Source organism: Mobula hypostoma, chromosome 10 (genome assembly GCF_963921235.1).
Source record: "Mobula hypostoma chromosome 10, sMobHyp1.1, whole genome shotgun sequence".
NCBI lineage: Eukaryota > Metazoa > Chordata > Chondrichthyes > Myliobatiformes > Myliobatidae > Mobula > Mobula hypostoma.
In genome coordinates this window covers 89,987,723-90,009,943 of record NC_086106.1, presented here as the reverse complement: position 1 = coordinate 90,009,943, position 22,221 = coordinate 89,987,723, and the positions used below count along the sequence as shown (strand labels likewise).

The 22,221-nt window shown below is 41.6% G+C and overlaps 1 protein-coding gene across 1 annotated transcript in view; it reads left to right on the top strand.

Annotated features, from left to right (window-relative positions):
* Positions 1-22,221, top strand: part of dlg3 (discs, large homolog 3 (Drosophila)) — a 404,637-nt gene that overhangs the window by 5,379 nt on the left and 377,037 nt on the right. The gene's annotated exons all lie outside the window — the stretch shown is intronic.

Sequence of the window (22,221 nt, the reverse complement as noted above, 5' to 3'; positions counted from 1 at the left end):
AAATAACAAGAGGCAGCAATTAACAACACAATTTGAAGGTTAAATAATATTGTCTATTCATTTGAATTAAAATCAAAAGCATTGATGGTGAACTGTACTATACTGTGACCTTGTAAGATTACTGGTCACTTACTTCTGGACAATGAAACCATGTAGTCCTGAGAAGTACTTCAGAAAAGAGCAAAGAGTTAATCCTCTTGTCATAGACAATGACAGAAATAAAACAGGACTAAGGTACGAGGGTGTTTATGTTGATACCTGATAACTTTTCCAGTCTCAGAACGGGACCGTCTGGGAGTCTTACAAAAGGAAGTTATGCAAAAAGATTTGCATTTATGTAGTCTTAAAAGCTCCTTGCACACCTGAAAGCATTTTAAAGGCAATGAAATGCTATTATTCTTGTAGCCAGTTTACATACAGCAAGTTCACCTCAACAACAGTGTGAAAAGGATCAGATAGTTTGTTTCGGGTTAAATATATCTAATATGAGGAGCAAAACCTCAACTCTTTGGGATCTTTCTTTCCACCTTAGTAAGCAAAGGGTGTTTTGCTTTAATTTATCAGCTGAAAGACATAGACCACAGAATTGCTCCATTACAATGGAAGTCATTTAGTCAGCTAGTCTATACTGAGTGTTTCTAGAATAATCTCATCATTCCCATTCTCCCATCTCTATCCATAATGTTGTAATGTATACTTTCTCAAAGTGCCTATACAATTCCCTACTGAAGGCACTGACTGATCTAGATTCCACTACTCCTTTAGGCACTGTGTTTTGGATCATAATACTGTTTAGGTGGAAAAAAATCCTCACATTCCCCTTGTATCTTTTTCCAAATATTAACAACCTATGCCCTCGCCTTGGATCATATGCTAATGAGAACAGTTTCCCTCTACTTACCGTATCTAAGTCTGTTCTATCGTCTATGCTCTTATTAAATCTTCTTGGATCTTTGTTCCAAGGGAAACAACTCCATTTTCTCACTTCTAACCTTCATCTGAAATCTCTCATTCCTGGAAAGACTCTATATGTTCCTCCTCAAGTGCAGCAACCAGAAATAGACACAATTTTCAGCTGAAACCTAACCAGTGTTTACAATGGTATGCATACTAACATCTCTTTCATCAAGCCCTTTCTCTTCGAAGGATTTAAGCACTTTTATTTATCCAGACTCCCTTGTTTCTGGACATCTTTTGAAACTGTGTCATATATTCTCTAAACACCTTTTGTTCTGAAATATTAAGTGTCTAGGTCTATAATCATGCTTCAGTTTTTGCAATGATATGATAGTGTGGAGACCTATTTGTACTTGCAGCTCACCAAATCCTAGGCTAGAAATTTGTTCACACAGCTTCTAACAAACACGCTCAGATTATCCCAGGGTAGAATTTCATATTTACTCACAAAACAAATAGATTTTACCAGCCTTTTTTTCCCCAGAAGCCCTGCTATTAAAGGATGAACACTCAAACTGCATTATTTGTTCATACTGACCTCTTAGTGGGATGGTTTTGGATTCAAAAAGCCCTCAACCCAAAAGGAGATTTGAAGTCCTATCTGATATAGGTATCTACGGGTACCCTCACTAAAGGGAGGTTATACTATATCCACCTGCTCTTCAAGGACTAACTTACTTCCCTGTCTAGTCTCTGTGATGAGGTCTAACTGCCAATACTCACTGCTTGAGTGGTGGATCCCCTCTCCCTACCAAGGAAGGGATAATTCCAGCTAATGAGATAGCTTAAACACAGCTTATTTTTAATGATTTAAATTTAGACAAATAGTTCTTAACATATTTAAAGCTCACAAAGGATTTCTGATTTATAAAAGATTTCAAATTCCAAAAGATTTATAAACTACAAAGGATTTCCAAATATAGGTGCAATTCTTAAGAACTTAAAGAGTATACCAACATGTTGACTGTCACGGAAACTGAAGGTTCATGAGTGAATTCTAGTTCTCCTTCTGCCATTCTGTCTGTCTGTCACTAACTGAAGAAGTTCTTTCTTCAGTTAGTCCTGATGAAGGGTCTCGGCCTGAAACGTCGACTGTACCTCTTCCTAGAGATGCTGCCTGGCCTGCTGCATTCACAAGCAACTTTGATGTGTGTGTTGCTTGAATTTCCAGCATCTGCAGAATTCCTCGTGTAATAGTATGACAGATCTCTGTGATCCTTTTGCACAAGGAACATATCACTTGTGGGCCACCTTCTTTAACGGCCTTTCCAGTTCCCTTCGTCTTCATGGCAGCACTCCAACACCATCTCACACCATCGCAGCATCTATTTATTCAATAGCAATACTCTGCCATGGCTGGAGGACTGTTGATTGTCTTGTCGTATGTCCATTTAAGACCTGACTTCAATGTATGCTGGTGCAATTATTCATGCTGAGAACTGAATGAACATCAAATGGGGACAGCCCTTTCAAATTGACTATGCCAGTAATTGACAGCATCAGCTGCATGTTGGCATTGTACATGAAAATGTGACATTGTTGTTCTGTGAACTTGGCATTTGAAGTCATTCTGTGGCTTTCATAGACAATGTTAGAATTGCACACGATGTCATTTCAATGGCTGAAACAATGTGGGATGATTCCTCAGTCTTTTGTGGTTATGTACATGCAATTAAATCCATTTTTATATGACTTAGAGCATACAGCAGCCCAGCACAATACTGCCCTTCAGCCCACAATGCTGTGCCGAGCTAATTAAGAAAATAATACCTAGTAAACGTAAACCACACATGGTTCACATCTCCCACTCTCTGCATATTCATATACCTACCTAAGATCATCTTAAATGTTTCTAATGTATCTGCCTCCACCGCCACCACCAGCAGAGCATACCAGGCACCCTCTAGTCTCTGAGTAAGAAATACCTGCCCTGCACATCTTAGATATCATTAGACAACTCAACACTGGGGAAATATACCAGCTGTCTGTCTATGTCTCTCATAATTTTATAAATCTCTATCAGGCCTCCCCTCTGCAATTCTAGAGAAAATAATCCTAGTTTGTCCTGCCTGTACTAATAGCACTTGTCTGCTAATCCAGGCAGCGTCCTAGTAAACTTGTACTGCACCCTCTCCAGAGCCTCCACATTCTTCCTATAATGGGACAAACAGAACTGAATGCAACACTCCAGATACAGCCTAACCAGGGTTTTGTAAATGTGCAACATGAGCAGCATAGTAGCTCAGTGTAGCGCACCGCTTTACAGCGCTAGCTGCAAGACTGGGGGGGTCGATCCCCACCGTACGGAGTTTGAAAGTTCTACCTGTAACTCGCATGTGTTTCCTCCGGGTGCTACAGCTTTCTCCCATGTTTCAAAGATGTATGGTTAGTGTTAGTAAGCTGTGGCCTGCTATATCAATGCTCGTGGTTTGTTCTGCAACAATTCTCACTGATTTGACACAAAGCTAATTTTTAATCTTTAATCTAATGTTTGGTATTACTAATTGAATCTTGAACTCATTGCACTGACTAATAAATGCAAGCACGCTGTGCTCTTTCTATCAACTTGTGCAACCACCTTCAGGGAGCTGTGGTCTTGGAAAAGCAATAAGCAGGGTAAAGAAATAACTGAATGCAGAATGAAGTGAACAGCTGCAGAGAAATTGAAGTGCAGATAGATAATAAGGTGTGAGATCATAATGCGGTAGATGTGAGTCCAAGAGTATTTTATTTTGCTAGGGAACCATTCAAGAGTCTGATATCAGTGGGGTAGGAATTGTCCTTGTATATCAATGATGTTAAGGCTCCAGCCATTGACTATGTACTTTCACTTTACATTTGGTCTTCTAAAGTGCAACAACTCACACTTATCCAGGATAATTTCCACCTGCCATTTTCCACCCATATCTGCAACTGATCTGTCTCCAGCTGTATCCCTTGGCAATCCTCTGCACAATCTACAAGGCCACCAACCTTTGTGACTATCTGCAAGGTTATTAATCCATCCACCCACACTTCCATCCAAATCTCATATCACAAACAGCAGAGGTCCCAGAGTGGATCCCTACAAAACACTATTAGTCATAGTAAACACTTCTGCTAGAACAATTCTCAACACTGCTACTTCAGAAGGTTGTGTTTTCAGGCAAGTTTCTGCTCTAACTACATCTAAAAATTTGTAGATGATATCACTGTGGTGGGACACATCTCAAATACCAATGAGTCAGAATACAGGAAGAGACTTGGTAAGAACAAACTTACCCTCAACACCAGCAAAGCGAAAGACCATAAGACATAGGATCAGAATTAGGCCATTTGGCCCATCGAGTCTGCTCCGCCATTCAATCACAGTTGATTCTTTTTACCCACTCCTCAGCCTCACTCGCCAGCCTTCTCCCCGTAACCTTTGATGCCACGTCCTATCAAGCTCTGCCTTAAATACAGTGTTTATGAAAAGTATTCACCCCCCCCCCGAAGTTTTCACGTTTTATTGCTTTACAACATTGAATCACAGTGGACTTAGTATGCTTTTTTGACACTGATCAACAGAAAAAGACACTTTTGTATTGAAATGAAAACAGATCTCTACCAAGTGATTTAAATTAATTACAAATATAAAACACTAAATCATTGATTGCATAAGTATTCACTCCCTTTAATGTGACACACCGAATCATCACTTGGTTTTGGAGGTCACATAACTAGTTAAATGAAGATCACCTGTGTGTAGTCAGTGTTTCGATTGATTGTGGTAAATATGCATCTGTATCTGGAAGGTCCAACTGCTGGTGAGTCAGTATCCTGGCAAAAACTACACCATGGAGACAAGAGAACACTCCAAGCAACTCTGTGAAAAGGTTATTGAAAAGCACTAGTCAGGAGATGAATACAAGAAAATTTCCAAGTTACTGTATATCTCTTCAATTATGGCAATCATTAAGAAATGGAAAAAATATGGCACAGCTATAAATCTGCCTAGAGCAGACTGTCCTCAAAAACTGAGTGACTGTGCAAGAAGGGGACTAGTGAGGGAGGACACCAAGAGGCTTGTGACAGCTCTGGAGGAGTTACAAGCCTCGGTGGCTGAGATGAGAGAGACTGCATACAACTGTTGCCCGAGTGCTTCACTTGTCACGGCTTTGTGGGTGAGTGGCAAAGAGAAAGCCACTGTTGCAAAAACTCCATGAAATCTTGGCTAGAGTTTGCCAGAATGCATGTGGGAGACTCTGAAGTAAGCTGGAAGAAGGTTCTATGGTCTGATGAAACCAAAATTGAGCTTTTTGGCCATCATCAAAAACACACCATCCCCACTGTGAAGTATGGTGCATCATTTTGTGGGGATGCTTCACTGCAGCAGGCCCCGGAGGGCTTGTGAAGGGAGAGGATAAAATGAATGCAGCAAAATACAGAGAAATCCTGGAGGAAAACCTGATGCAGTCTGCAAGAGAACTGCGACTTGGGAGATTTGTTTTCCAGCAAGACAATGACTCCAAAGCATAAAGCCAAAGCTACACAGGAATTGCTTAAAAACAACAAAATTAATATCATGGAGTGGCCAAATCAGAGTACAGACCTCAATCCAATTGAGAATTTGTGGCTGGACTTGAAAAGGGCTGTTCACTCATGAACCGCATGCAATCTGACTGATTGAATAGTTTTGAAAAGAAGAATGGGGAAAAATTACAGTGTCCAGATGTGCAAAGCTGATAGAGGTCTGTCCACACAGACTCGTGTCTGTAATTGCTGCCAAAGGTGCATCTGCTAAACACTAACTTGAAGGGGGTGAATACTTATGGCAACAATTATTTGGTGTTTTGTATTTGTAATTAACTTGGATCACTTTTTGGAGATCTGTTTTCATTTTGACACAGAAGAGTCTTTTTCTGCTGGTCAGTGTCAAACAAAAGCCAAATTAAATCCACTGTGATTCAATGTTTTAAAACAATAAAACATTAAAACTTCCAAGGGTGGTGAATAGTCTTTATAAGCACTGTACACCTAATGACCGGGCCTCCACAGCTGCCTGTGGTAATAAATTCCACAAATTCACCACCGTCTGGCGAAAGAAATTTCTCTGCTTCCCTGTTTTAAATGGACACCCCTCTATCCTGAGGCCTGAGGCCTGTGCCCTCTTGGCCTAGACTCCCCCACCATAAGTAACATCCTTTCCACATCTACTTTGTCTAGGCCTTTCAGCATTCGAAATATTTTAATGAGATCCCACCCCTCCATCCTTCTAAATTCTAGTGAGTATGGACCCAAAGCTATCAAACGTTTCTTGTATGATAACCCTTTCATTCCTGGAATCATCCCTGTGAACCTCCTCTGAACCCTCTCCAATGCCAGCACATCTTTTCTTAGATGAGGAGGCCAAAACTGTTCACAATACGCAAGGTGAGGCCTCACCAGTGCCTTATAAAGACTCAGCATCTCACCCCTGCTCTTGTACTCTAGAACTCTAGAAATGAATGCTAACATCAAATTTGCCTTCCTCATCACTGACTTTACCTGCATTGGGTTACAAAATACACATGGACTAAGATGTTAACTGTCCTGTGTTATCACCAGTGGGATCATCAGTTGATCTGCCACCTATCTTCAGGAGTTTTGGCCCTCTTATTCCCTCGAGGTGGTGGACCAGCAGTGCTAAAGCACCACCTCCCACTGGTGAGCTTAACAATTTGGCACCTGCCTCTATCAGAGTTGTTGGTCACTTCCATCCAACAGATAGTCTGTTCTTCAGGTGTTTATGCAACTACTGAAGGGTTTGCAAGATATGTATACACTGTCTGACTGTCTGCCCCTCTGGACATACTTGGTCCACACCCATGCTGATCCTTTCTCTGCTGCTTCAGCTACAGTCCTGCTGGTTGACTTGATCTCTCTTCTAGTGAAGCCAAGGTCACGCAGCCACTTCTGGAGAGTGAATGCAATAAACCCACAGCAGTCTACTTTGAATGGATAGCATGAGACCTTCCACCCTCTGTCTCTGCACTCTGAACTTAATTCTGCATACTTGGTTAACTTGCGCTCAGGGGCTTCATCGAAGTTGTCTTCCCAGGGGACTGTGAGTTCTCCAATAACCACTTCTCTACTGGTGTCAAACCATACGATTATATCTGGGCGCAATGTTGTGAAAGCTATTTGCTCCGGGAAACTGCCTTTCCCGTCCAGGTCAGCCTTGACACACCAATCATTGGCTGAAGAAAGTATGCTTGATCGTGAGCCTGTGCTGTACACCCTTGACTTGGAGCCTTCTTTCACAAATGATATGCAATGTTCTGTGCAGCATGGGGCATGAGATAAGTTGTGCTGCAGTACTCTCTGCTCAACCGCTTCTGTTGCAACTTTGAGAACATTGTTATGTCTCCAAGTGTACATGCCGCTGGAAAGATTGACTCTGCGTGCCCTCAAGATATGTTGAAGTGTTCCCTTCTCGCCACAAGCATCACACCTGTCTGTCGTATCTTCATACCAGGTGCTGAGGTTGGCAGGTGTTGGGAGCAGATCGTACGCTGCTCTGCATAGAAAAGAAATGCGGAGCGGTTCCATCTGCCACAGAATATTCCAAGATAGATGTTGTTGTTCAACACTTTCCCACCAGGTCCAAGCCCCTTGTTTAGCCAGGCCAGCTGTTTTAGTTAACCTCTTCTCCTCTCGTATTTCCTGTGCAAATTAACCTTTAGGATGTTCTGCACAAGGACTCCCAAGTCCCTATCCATCTCAAATTTTTGGATTTTCTCCCTACCTAGAAAATAGTCCACACATTTATTTCTACTACCAAAATGCATTACCATGTATTTTCCAACATTGTATTTCATTTGCAACTTTCTTGCCCATTCTCCTAATCTGTCTGAGTCCTTCTGTAGCCTACCTGTTTCTTCAACACTACCTGCCCCTCCACTAATCTTTGTCTTATCTGTAAATTTGGCATCAGAGCCATCTATTCCATCATTTAAATCACTTATATACAGCATAAAAAGAAGTGGTCCCAATATCGACCTCTGCGGAACACCACTCGTCACTGGCAGCCAACCAGAAAAGGATCCTTTTATTCCCACATCCTGCCTCCTACCAATCAACCAATCCTCCAACTATGTCAGTAACTTTCCTATATCATGGACTCTTAACTTGTAAACAGCTTCATGTGTGGCACATTGTGAAAGGCCTTCTGAAAGCTCAAATATACAACATCCATTGCATCCCTTTATCTATCCTATATGTAATCTCGTCAAAGAATTCCAACAGGTTTGTTAGGCATGATTTTCCTTTGAGTAAACCATGCTGACTTTGTCCTATGTGTCCTGGGTCACCAGGTACTCCATAACCGCATCCTTAAGAATTGCTCCAACATCTTCCCAACCACTGAGGTCAGGCTAACTGGTCTATAATTTCCTTTCTGCTGCCTTCCTCTTTTCTTAAAGAGTGGAGTGACATTTGCAATTTTCCAGTCCTCTGGCACCATGCCAGAGTCCAATGATTTTTGAAAGATCAATACTAATGCCTCCACAATCTCTACTGCTACCTTCTTCAGAACTCTGGGGTGCAGTTCATCTCTCCAGATGGCCTTCCAGTTTTTTGAGCACCTTCTCTCTTGTAATACTAACTGCACTCACTTCTCTTCCTTCACACCCTTCAACATGTGGCGCACTGTTAGTATCTTCCACAGAGAGTAATGATGCAAAATACTCATTATTTCATCTGACATTCCCCTTAGCCCCTGTTATTATTTCTCCAGCCTCATTTTCTTGCGGTCCTATATCCACTCTCATCTCCCTTTTATTCTTTTACATACTTGAAAAAGCTTTTACCATCTACTTTGATATTGTTTGCTAGCTTCCTTTCATATTTCATCTTTTCCTTCCTAATGAATCTTTTAGTTGCTCTCTGCAGGGTTTTAAAAGCTTCCCAATCCTGTCTTTCCACTTTTTACATTAGTTTTGATTTCCTTGTCAACACGGTTGTACTATTTTGCCATTTGAGTATTTCTTTGTTTTATCATCCTGCACCTCCCTCATTTTTCCCAGAAATTCACACCATTGCTGCCATGCCGTCATCTCTGCCAGCATCTCCGTCTAATTTATTTTGGCCAACTCCTCTCTCATACCATTGTAATTTCCTTTACTCCACTCAAGTACTGCTGTGTCAGACTTTACTTTCTCTCTATTAAATTTCAAGTTGAACTCAAATCACCTTGTGATCACTGCCTCCTAAGGGTTCTTTTACCTTGGTCTCTCTAATCACCTCTGGTTCATTCCATAACACCTAATCCAGTATAGCTGATCCCCAAGTAGGCGCAATGACAAACTGCTCTGAAAAGCCATCTCGTAGGCATTCAACAAACTCACTCTCTTGAGATCCATTACCAACCTAATTTTCCCAATCAACCTGCATCTTGAAATCTCCCATGACATTATCCTTTTGACACACCTTTTGTATTTAATGTTGTAATCTGTGGTCCACATCCCAGCTACTGCTGGGAGGCCTGTATATCACTGCCATCAGCGTCTTTTTACCATTTCTGTTTCTTAACTCAACCACAAGGATCCTACATCACACCTTTTTACTGATTTGATGCCATTCTTTACCAGTACCGTCATACCACCTCCTCTGTCTAGCTTCCTATCCTTCCACCGCTCCCAACTACAACCATCCTTCTGCCAACTTTCAGTGATGACCACAACATCATACCTGACAATTTGTAATAGGGCAACAAGATCATCCATAATACTCTGTGCATTGAGATATAACAATTTGAGTACTATATTTGCTACCGTTTGTGATTCTGCATTGCTAATACACTGATACTCACCCTGCTGGCTGCAATTATGTCCTATCATCTGCCTGCCCTTCCTGACAGTCTGACTGCACGCTATCTTACCATCCATCCTATCCTGAGTCCCTTCACTCTGCCTCCCAACACCACCCCCCCCCCACCAAATTAGTTCAAACCCTCCCAACAGATCTAACAAACCTGCACATGAGAATATTGGTTCCCCTCGGGTTCAGGTGCAACCTGTCACTTTTGAACAGGTCATACCTCCCCCAGAAGAGATCCCAATGATCCAGCAATCTGAATTGCTGCCGCCCGCACCAGCCTCTCGCTTATGCATTAATTTGCCAAATCATCCTGTTTCTACCCTCAATGGCGTGTGGCACAGGCAGCAATCCAGGAATTACTACTCTGGAGGTCCTGCTTCTCAGCTTTCTGCCAGGCTCTCTAAATTCGCTTTTCAGGACCTCTCTGCTTTTCCTTCCTATGTCATTGGTACCAATATGTACCAAGACATCTGGCTGCTCTCCCTCCCCCTCCAAAATGGTGTGGACACGATCCAAGACATCCCTAATCCTGGCACCTGGGAGGCAACATACAATTCGGGTATTCCATTCACATCCACAGAATCACCTGTGTGTTCACCTGTCTGTTCCCCTGACTATTGAGTCTCCTGTCACTAACACTCCCCTCTGCTCCCTCTTTCCCTTTTATACCACAAACCTATGCTCAGTGCCAGTAACCTGGTCTCCATGGCATTCCCCTGGGAGGTCATCCCCCACAACAGTATCCAAAACAGTATACTTATTATTGAGGGGAACGGCCACAGGGTTGCTCTGAGCTAACTGTGCCTATTCACATTTCCATTTCTCCTGCAAGTTCGAGGTGACTGCTTCCCTGTAATTCTGATCGATTAACTCCTCACTCTCCCGTACAAGTCAAAGGTCATCCAGCTGCTGCTCCAGATCCCTAACAGTCTCCAAGGAGCTACAGCCGGATACACTTCACACAGATGTAGTTCCATGGGAGCCTCAGAGTCTCCCGGGACTCCAACATCCGGCATGAAGAACACACAACAGCCATTTACTACAGAAAGACGGGGAAAAAAAAGAGCTGGTCATTGACTTCTGGAAGGAGGGTGTTGCACATGCTCCCATCTTCATCAGTAGTACTAAGGTTGAGAGGGTTGGAGCTACAAGTTCCTAGGAATGAATATCACCAATAGCCTATCCTGGTTAAACCTTGTAGACAACACATCCAACAAAGCTCAATAATGTCTCTGCTTCTTCAACAGGCTGAAGGAATTTGGCATGTCCCCATCAACCTTGCCATTTTCTATTGATGATCATAGAAAGTATCCCATCTAGATGCACTATGGTTTGGCATGTTAACTGTTCTGTCTGTGACTGCAAGAAACTGCAGAGCTGTCGACAGCTCAGTACATCATGGAATTCAACTGTCCCTCTATGGATTTTATCTATATTTCTTGCTGCCTCGGTAAAGCAATCATCTATCCTCCCCTATTCCATCGGACAAAAGATGCAAAATCCTGATGGCACGTACCACCAGGCTTAAGGACAGTTTCTACCCTGCTGCTATAAGACTCTTGAAGGTTCAAGAGTACAATAAATTTAACTCTTGTCCTCACATCGACCTCATTATAACTTCACACTTTAATGTCTACCTGCACTTCAATTTCTCTGTAGCTGTTGCACTTCATTCCGCATTCAGCCATTGCTTTACCTTGTTGTATTTGAATGCACTGTGTAATGCTCTGATGAGAATGAGCATTATGAAAGATACTCTTTTCACTGTACTTTAGTAAATATGAGAATAATAAACCAATTCCAATTCCATCAACTGCTAACCTCTGCCTTCTATATGCAAGCCAATTCTGAATCCAAACAGGCAAGTCCCATGCATCTTAATAATGTGGACGAACATACATTGAGGGATGTTCTTGAATACTTTACATGCGGATAACATCCAACACTCTACCTTCATTACCACTTTGAAAAACTCAGTCAAGTTAGTAAGATATGATCTGCCTCGCACAAAGCAATGCTGATTGTCCTTAATAAAGCCATCCTATCCCTAAGAAATCTTCCTAACAGCTTCTTGATCACTGTGATAAGACTCACCTGTTTATAAATTTCAGGATTATCCATATTGCTCTTTTTGAATCAAGGTACTACAGCTACTCGCCAGTCTTCCAGGACCATGTCTGTGGCTAGATAGGACACAAAGATCTTTGCCAAGGACCCAGCAGTCTTATGACTTGCCTCTCTGAATATCCTGGGGTACATCCCATCATGTCTTAGGGACTTAATTGTAAAGTTCTTCAAAAAAACCAGCAATACCTCTCTGTTTATCTCAAAATTCCCCCGTGCGTTATTATGCTCAACACTGATCTCACTATCCTGCACATTCCTTCTCCTTTGTGAATACTGATTCATTTAGGATCTCTCCCATTCTCTGCCTCCAAACACACATACTTCCTCCTTTATCCTGGAGTGATTCTACCCTCTCCCTAGTTAAGCCTTTGCTCTTGATATATATTCCAGTTTAAGATCTAATATGGCTCCTCCTCTAGTTAGACTATCCATGACAATTTCTAAAAACCTTTTTGAATGCAACTAACAAATTCTATCCCATCTAACCAACTTGCACCAAGGAGGTTCCAGTATATAACAGAAAAGTGAAGTCACCCATAATAACAACCCTGTTGTTTTAGTAGCTTTCCTTAATCCTCCTGCATATCCATTTCTCAATGACCCAGTGACTATTGGGATATCCATAGTAAAATCCCATCAGAGTGATTGCATCTTTCTTACTTTTCAGTTCTACTCACATAGACTTAGTAGATGATCCTCGATATTGGCTCCTTTGAGGCCACTTGTGATATGTTTCCCGATTAATAGTGCAATTCCTCTTCCTCTTTTACCTCCCTCAGTCTCCTCAAGAACATCAAACATAAGTAGGTGTACTTGCATGGACATGCATTTTCATAACCCTAGAATTGCTTTTCATTGTTGTCAATTACTGACAAGTGCATTAGATTAAACAGAATGAAGGCCTTATCAAGTCTGGAAAAAAAACAATGTTCATTTAATATTTGATGATAAAGCAAAATATGTTGGATGCTGGAAATGTGAAATAAAAATTGAAATTGCTGGAAATACTCACCAATTCAGACAGCATTTGAGGAAAGAAAGATACTGATTCAAATCAATGCTTTTCATTTTGTTCCAATTCTTCCATATCTCAGTCAATCCGTCTCGGATTTCCTCTAACCCTTCAAGAACAACATATTTCTCTGATTTGTACCCCTAATGTCCCTTTATTCCCCAAAATTTGCCTGATAACACTCCTCTAAAACAGATTAGGATTTTCTAAATATGAACAGCATGAATCAAATGTAAATTGTTACTTTTTTTTGCTGAAGGCATCCAGAACTAACAGGAATCATGTGTAGTCCTGGAATGACTAAAATGACCTTAATCTAAGTCTGGATGTGAAGGTGCAGCATAAACATTGACAGGATGTGAAAACAGTAGAGAATATTTGTGATGATAAAAAATTCCAACAGAGTGTGGAAGAAGACTGTAAAAGCTTTTATAGATATGTAAAAAGGAAAAGACTGATAAAGACAAATGTAGGTCCCCTGCAAACAGAAACAGGTGAATTGATTATGGGGAGCAAGGACATGGCAGACCAATTGAATAATTACTTTGGTTCTGTCTTCACTAAGGAGGACATAAATAATCTTCCAGAAATAGTAAGGGACAGAGGGTCCAGTGAGATGGAGGAACTGAGCGAAATACATGTTAGTAGGGAAGTGGTGTTAGGTAAATTGAAGGGATTGAAGGCAGATAAATCCCCAGGGCCAGATGGTCTGCATCCCAGAGTGCTTAAGGAAGTGGCCCAAGAAATAGTGGATGCATTAGTGATAATTTTTCAAAACTCGTTAGATTCTGGACTAGTTCCTGAGGATTGGAGGGTGGCTAATGTAACCCCACTTTTTAAAAAAGGAGGGAGAGAGAAACCGGGGAATTATAGGCCGGTTAGCCTAACGTCGGTGGTGGGGAAACTGCTGGAGTCAGTTATCAAGGATGTGATAACAGCACATTTGGAAAGCGGTGAAATGATCGGACAAAGTCAGCATGGATTTGTGAAAGGAAAATCATGTCTGACGAATCTCATAGAATTTTTTGAGGATGTAACTAGTAGAGTGGATAGGGGAGAACCAGTGGATGTGGTATATTTGGATTTTCAAAAGGCTTTTGACAAGGTCCCACATAGGAGATTAGTGTGCAAACTTAAAGCACACGGTATTGGGGGTAAGGTATTGGTGTGGGTGGAGAATTGGTTAGCAGACAGGAAGCAAAGAGTGGGAATAAACGGGACCTTTTCAGAATGGCAGGCGGTGACTAGTGGGGTACCGCAAGGCTCAGTGCTGGGACCCCAGTTGTTTACAATATATATTAATGACTTGGATGAGGGAATTAAATGCAGCATCTCCAAGTTTGCGGATGACACGAAGCTGGGTGGCAGTGTTAGCAGTGAGGAGGATGCTAAGAGGATGCAGGGTGACTTGGATAGGTTGGGTGAGTGGGCAAACTCATGGCAGATGCAATTTAATGTGGATAAATGTGAAGTTATCCACTTTGGTGGCAAAAATAGGAAAACAGATTATTATCTGAATGGTGGCCGATTAGGAAAAGGGGAGGTGCAACGAGACCTGGGTGTCATTATACACCAGTCATTGAAAGTGGGCATGCAGGTACAGCAGGCGGTGAAAAAGGCGAACGGTATGCTGGCATTTATAGCGAGAGGATTCGAGTACAGGAGCAGGGAGGTACTACTGCAGTTGTACAAGGCCTTGGTGAGACCACACCTGGAGTATTGTGTGCAGTTTTGGTCCCCTAATCTGAGGAAAGACATCTTTGCCATAGAGGGAGTACAAAGAAGGTTCACCAGATTGATTCCTGGGATGGCAGGTCTTTCATATGAAGAAAGACTGGATGAACTGGGCTTGTACTCGTTGGAATTTAGAAGATTGAGGGGGGATCTGATTGAAACGTATAAGATCCTAAAGGGATTGGACAGGCTAGATGCGGGAAGATTGTTCCCGATGTTGGGGAGGTCTAGAACGAGGGGTCACAGTTTGAGGATAGAGGGGAAGCCTTTTAGGACCGAGGTTAGGAAAAACTTCTTCACACAGAGAGTGGTGAATCTGTGGAATTCTCTGCCACAGCAAACTGTTGAGGCCAGTTCATTAGCTATGTTTAAAAGGAAGTTAGATATGGCCCTTGTGGCTACAGGGGTCAGGGGGTATGGAGGGAAGGCTGGGTTCTGAGTTGGATGATCAGCCATGATCATAATAAATGGCGGTGCAGGCTCGAAGGGCCGAATGGCCTACTCCTGCACCTATTTTCTATGTTTCTATGTTTCTAAGACTTTGTCTCTGTCTCTGATAAGGTTGTACTATTTCTGGTGGGAGTGAAGGGTTACTGTTTGTAAATGCTAAGATCTCGTTCCCTGTCTTCATGTTTTAGTGGGACTGATCACCACAGGTATGGACATTTTGTTCAGTGTTGGTGGTAAGGTAATCATCATGCTGTGGGTAGATTTAACCTGGGTCTGCGCAGAGAAACCAACAGCAGCAGAAGACCACAAACATACACTCCGTGGCCACTTCATTAGATACAAGAAATATCTAAAAAAAGTGGCCACTGTATGTATAGTCACTTCCTTCTTGGACTCTCCCTCCTGCAGTTGTTGGCAAACTGGTAGACACTAATTTTTGTGGACTTTTCTGGGGCATTTAAACAAGTGTCAGTTACAATCACTGAAAACCTCCTAATGATGCTTGTTGGGAGTCAAATAATCTGACAGGACCTGCTTCAAACTGAAAACCCCTCCCCATAGAGTGGATATAGAAGAAAGGGATTTGGGGAGATGAGACTGAAGGAAAAAAACAGCATCCTTTCTATATACAGAACTGAACAAAAGTCTTACTTATAGTTATGCAGCTAAGGTGGCTAAGACTTTTGCACAGTAACACATACCCTGATCTTTCTGCAGAGAGAGATGAAAGGTCAGAATAAGTTACAGTGCATGCTGCAAATAAACTCAATGCCATTGCAGAGTGAATATCAGGCATCCCACCTCTCCCGGGAGTTCCGGGAGTCTCCCGCATATCCATAGCGGCTTCCTGGTACCCGCAAATTATATACAATATCCCGGAAATCGATTTTTTAGAGAGGGAGGAGGAAAAAAAAGAAAGAAAAAAAATGAATGAATCCTGCTTGATCTCTCTTTGTGCTAAGTAGACCTATTAGTTTTCTCTGTGGGCGGGCTTTACAGTTGACCTCTCTCTCTCTTCCATAGTCCATCAGTTCAGTTACTGCCGTCTGTAATGACGCTGAAATAATCCGGACAACTGTTGATGATGAAGTACAAAAGCCTGGCGAAGAAATTTCCAAGGCTGGTGGTGACAACCTGACTACACGAGGCTATCCTATACGGGTGGGGCATGTTGTCGTCTTAAAGGGGATTAGAGCGGGGTTTAAATTGGAGCGAAGTTCCAAAATCGTCCGCTAAGACATCTTTAAAAACGCGCTCACAGCAAGCAAATTCTTCGGGGTTTTTTTTCCTGAAACACTTCCACTTACAGGTACATCGAAGCACGCGATGGGCTGGGTTTAAGCGTTTTCAAAAGAAAAAACGATTTTAATAAATACCCGGCCCCCACCGAGGTCTCGTCATTAGGACAGCAAACTGTTTACCTGTGCTGCGCACTGTATATGCATTTTAAATTATACTTTATTAAATAATATGGTAATATATTGTTTTATGTGGTGTGCGTGATATATGTATTGTGGCTACACCATGGTCCGGACAAAGGTTGTTTCATTTGTGGACAATCAACCAGATTGCAATAAACTTGAACTTGAAGGTATAGAACTTCTAAATCACATATTTAAAATCCCCCATTTTGATGTAAAAAAGTAAGTTCTGATCCAGACTATTGCAGGCTGTGTGTGTGTGTGTGTGAGACTATGGATGTATATGCGATCGGACGTTGTCCGAATGGACGTTAAGTGGCGCACACCTGTAATAAGGATACACCTTACGCTTTTATTTCTTTTAGGGACCACAACATATTAGGGAGGCTGAGCGCAGGGAAGGCTGCTCAAGTATTTCACAGTTCTTTTCAGTAGAAAACCAAAGTCTGACAAAGAAAGTCACTAGAGCTGAGGTATACTTTACATCTTCCATCGTTGAGCATAACCTGCCATTCCAGGTGTGTAAGCACACAGGCAAGCTATTCAGGAAAATGTTTCCTAATTCAGAAATAGCAAAAAACTATGCCTGCTCATCAACCAAGACAGCAGCTATTGTGAACATGGCACATTAAGACAGAATTCAGAAGTCAGCTGTCTCACAAAACACTTGTGAATCTGATGTTTTGCAAGATTAACAAATTCATTGACTCAGACTGCTATGAGGTTGAGACTTCCGGTTGAGACCTCCCTGAAATGACTTTTTGCAGGGTGGGATTTCTAGAATATGATGCAGTCAAGTTTGTATATTGCCTGACTTGCTAGATTCTGATGTGTGAGATCAGACTGTGTTGTCTGGTTGAATTACAGTGAAATCTGTACAATCAAAAATACAATTGTCAGAAAATTTCATGAGTATGATTGGGAAATCAGGGATGGAGAGAATAAATGTATTCTTAAAACAGATGAGTGATTGATGTGGACAAAAGATGAGAGCCAGAAAATGCTACTAAAGAACAGTTACGTACCTGCTTTACTTGTTGACTTTTTGACAAAGCTCTTTCCAGTTGTGTAATTGCAATTCAACTACTGGTGGAATCGAGCTACTTAATGCAGATCAATGTAAAAATATCTCAGCAGGATGATACATCGGCCAGTCTCAATCTTGCAGCTGAACATCATGTCATTTGAGATGCCAGTTTGTTCCTCTATTAATCCCTCCAAAGTAGAAGTAATAACTTGTTACTGATTAAGAAAGCAACTGCTGAGGACCCTTGCAAAGATGTCAAATAGTCCAAACAAAGAAATAAAGAAGCTAAGCATATGGTGATGTGTTTTGCAATATGCAAAAAGCAAGGCTCAGCAGAGCTGAAATATTGAAGACTGACACAAGACTGTAATTATAGCATAGACCTTTCATTCAGAGTTATTCATTGTGTGTGCAAATGAGAAGCAGCAAAGAACTTCTATTTTGAAGACTAACAAAGTGCTGCCTTTATGCAGTCTTTAATTTAAGAGATTGAACAGTCCTTTTGTGTTCTGTTTGTACATGGTTCCTGGCAGGTTGATAACAATTTGTAAAGACAAAAATACTGAAGCCTTATGCTGGCGTGCTGTTGAATTAACTACCTCTCCGTAACGCGTGAAGAAACACTGGGGGACTGATAAATGATCCAGGGCACTTGAATCTGTCTCTCAGTGTACATTGTTTTGACCCAGTCACACAGAGATTGCCAGCAGTACATCACTAATCTGAATAAAGGAAGGACAATGCTGTGCTTACATTTATCTCATTTTGCTTTCTTGAATACTCATCAGACAATTCTTAACTCTTTATAGGAAGTAAATCTAGCTGGGAATTAATCAGGGTGAAAACTAGCCCTTAAATAATATTTTCTCTCAGCTGTCCTCCCTAAATGTCCACTTGAATCTGTAATTTCTTTAAGAATAACATATGCGACTAAATAAATCTCAATTCTGCACAATGCTTGATTTTTCTACAGGAAGTCAATCCCAATTTACAGAAGCTGGGGCAATTGAAATTCTCAAGATTGAGATAGAGGAGGAGTATCACTGGATATAGACAGAGCCAGATAAGTAGATTTGAAGCACCAGTTAGCTCTGATGTAATTGAACGGCAAAAAGACAGAATAGATATGAAGCAAAACTGCCTACTGTTGCTGTTATATCCTCTTGATTATCTCTAGAAGTTTCCATCCCACATGACACATGAAAAATTCTTTCAACATTGAGTCAAAATTTCCATTGCTATCCTTTATCCTTTATCAGTCTGCCGTGTCCATTTATAATATTATTGTCCTCATTCACTCAGTTTGTTCTGCCAACATTCCCCAGGTTTTTGGAACACAGAATTGATATACCCAAACCATTGCTTCTTAATTGGGTTCTTTGAAGTTTTATGCTGATTCCAAGCACGGGTTTGTCTTCCAGTTATACAATCATATCCAACTCATCTTTTGCCTTTGATTTTAGGCAGGTAACTCAGATTGTCCTCTTTTTTAAAATAAAGCAATAATTTACTGTCCCTTCAATTTAAAATTTATTGCATTTATGAACTATCAAACTGTCTTAATTTGCTCCTCCTTTTTCCCATGAAATTCTCCTGACAATGATTTGATTGTGCCAATTATAAAGAAGGATTCCTTCTTAAACTCTCCCTGTCCGTCTCAGTCAAATCCAACATGACATATTGTTTGTTTCCAGCTCTTGTTTCATTCGTTTTCTAACATATGCTTTTAATTTATCTTCTCTTTACAATTGTGGTTGTATCTCGTTCTGTGGCTACCAGCCTTTGTGTGGGAAGAGAAAGAAGGAATGGTGTGGTGTCTGAGCAGAGCAGACCGTTACTGTGTGGCATCCTGCCAGTTTCCCTAAGCTTTTCAATTGCCATTCTTAGCCATGTTGATGTGGGGAGGCATCTGCTATGGCGGAAGGGACAATCAAAGGGAAAGCAATCTGTGAATTGCTTCCGTACACCATTTAGTAACAGATTTTGAACAGCAGTAGCAGTGTTATAAAAGCAGTCACCCTCTGCTGCCTTGCTCTCAGGTGAGCAAGCAGATTACACAATTAAGAAAAGGATACAGAGTCTTAGGAAAAAACATTCATTGGGAATTTTAATACAGTCTATCTAATGAAACATAGGCAAGTGGGAAGTTGAAGTTGTTCATAGAACTACTTGTTGGTACCCCACATCAGCTTCACAGGCTCTAATTTTACCCTGCTCGTCTGGACAGTATGAAGGCCATCTGGCAGTCGTCAGCAGGATCCTTCTTTAAGTATGCTGATGGTACAAAGGTAGCTCAGGTGCTGAGAAGGGAAGCAGGACTGGCATTTCCACCAAGGTCAAGCCCATGGGAAGAGTCCAACAGAAGAGTAAGCTTTTGAACTTTTACTTACTATGTCAGGTCAGGATGAACAGAAGTTCTCTTCCAGATCCTGCACCTCAGCCATCTCCTGCTAAATGCATGCCCATGTGAAACTGCTGCTCCACTGTTTTACCTGACCAATACCTGCTGCAGTCTCTCCTATCACTTACATTGCAAACCTGCCGGTTGGGTGCTGGCATTTGGGCAGAATATTTAAACTCCCATGACTCAGCCCAGCAAGGTCAGGTGGATTCCATGCTCCGTGGGTTCAGTCCCTAATGTATCAGGAAATGTGTATGACCTGTAAATTTGTCAGTTTATTTTCAAAGGTTGAATCTGTTGACTGGTCCCAGGTCCCACTCTGGGCTGATTGTAATTAAAAGCTTGTAGATCACTATTTGTTTTTTATTATTATATGGTTGTTGGGGTTCTGGACACATTCCAGCAATTGCCAGATGGTCATTGGTTTTACGTGACCTTGGTAGTGAGTGTTATCCAATTGCCTGTATTGAACATCACATGATGGAATGCAGGCTGGTGTAAGACAGCAGCTGGGTTCATAAATATGCTTATCCATACATATGCTTCGATCACCTTCTATGTTCATTAAAAGCTGCTCACCTATCTTTAATTTGGAGTTTCTCATGCCAACTTGGGTCCAGACCTCGCCATATCTTTGTTCTGTAGAGAAATGAATTCCAGACCTAACTACCAACACAAGAAAATCTACCAAAACAAGGAAATCTGCAGATGCTGGAAATCCAAAGCAACACACACAAGATGCTGCAGGAACCCAGCAGGCCAGGCAGTATCTGTGGAAAAGAGTAAAGAGTCGACATTTTGGGCTGAGATTCTTCATCAGGACTCAAGAAGGGTCTCGTCCCAAAACATCAACTCTACTCTTTTCCATAGATGCTGCCTGGCCTACTGAGTTCCTCCAGAATTTTGCATGTGTTGCTTGGGAATTATCATCCTTGACAACAGACACTTCGCTGAGGGCATCGCTAAGTATCACTGGCATTCCATTGATGGAAATCATACTTTTCATTCTTCACTCCTTCAGGACAAAACTATCCACTCAATGCATGCCCTGTCCCCAAGCTAAACTTCTATCCGCTCTAGCACTAGTGGGCAGTGGCGGCTCTACGTACCATCTATAAACAGCATTTCAGTTATCAGTCCTGTAACCTCTACCATCAAGAAGAACAGGACATGTCTTGTAAGAACACTGTCATCTTTGGATTCTTTGAATGTTGTCTTGACTAAGAAATATATGATCAGACCTGATAGTGGACGAGAACTGACAAATGGCTTTTAATGTAGATGAATGTGAGGTATTGCATTTTGAGAGATCAAACCAGAGTAAGACTTGTACAGTGAATTGTAGGGCCCTGGAGACTGATGTGGGACAGAGGGATCTGGGTATGCAATGCATATTTCACTGAAAGCAGAATCACAGGTAGATAGGGTGGTGAAGAAGGTATTTGGGCATGCTGGCCTTCATCATTCAGGGCATTGATTAGGGAAGCTGGAAAAGTTGTTGTTATGTAGGACATTGGTCAGGACACTCTAGGTAGAGTGTTAGTCACCCTTTTATAGGAAAGATGTTATAAATCTAGAAAGAGTGTAGAGGAGATTTACCAGGATGTTATCTGGACTTGGAGGCTGGAGTTACAAGAAGAGGTTGCATAGAATCGGACTTTATTCTCTGGAATGTATGAGATTGAGGAGTGACCTGTTAGAGTTATATAGATCATGAGTGGCAATGACATGCTGAAAACACATAGTCTTCTTCTCAAGTAGGGGATACTAAAAACAAGAGGGCACAGGTCTAAGATTAGAGGTGAGAAATTTAAAACGGGCATTGGGGCAGCTTGATTGTTCACATTTGGAATAAGTTTTAGAAAAAAGTGGTCAGATGGGCACATTAGCAACACATAAAAGAAATCTAGATTAGTACTTCAATTGGAGAGGTTTACAGAACTACAGGCCAAACATGGAGGGATGGGACTAGCTTGTTGGGCAACATAGTTAGCCATAATGAATTGGGCTGAAAGGTCTGCTTCCATGCTGTGTGAATCTAAGAGATCAGAATGGTATTCATGTCAGTCATCCACATTTATTCCACCAATGCTTTTGCATTCACTGTCAACATTTTCCAAATCATTTTTCACACTTGTATTTTATCTAGTACTGCTTTGAGGGTTAGGATATTGATATGATGTCATACCAGCAGGATACTCAGCCTTCTAGGATCACCCAAACATTTCCACTGCTACCAAAGTGGTGGTACTATGCAGGGGTTTTCTAGTCA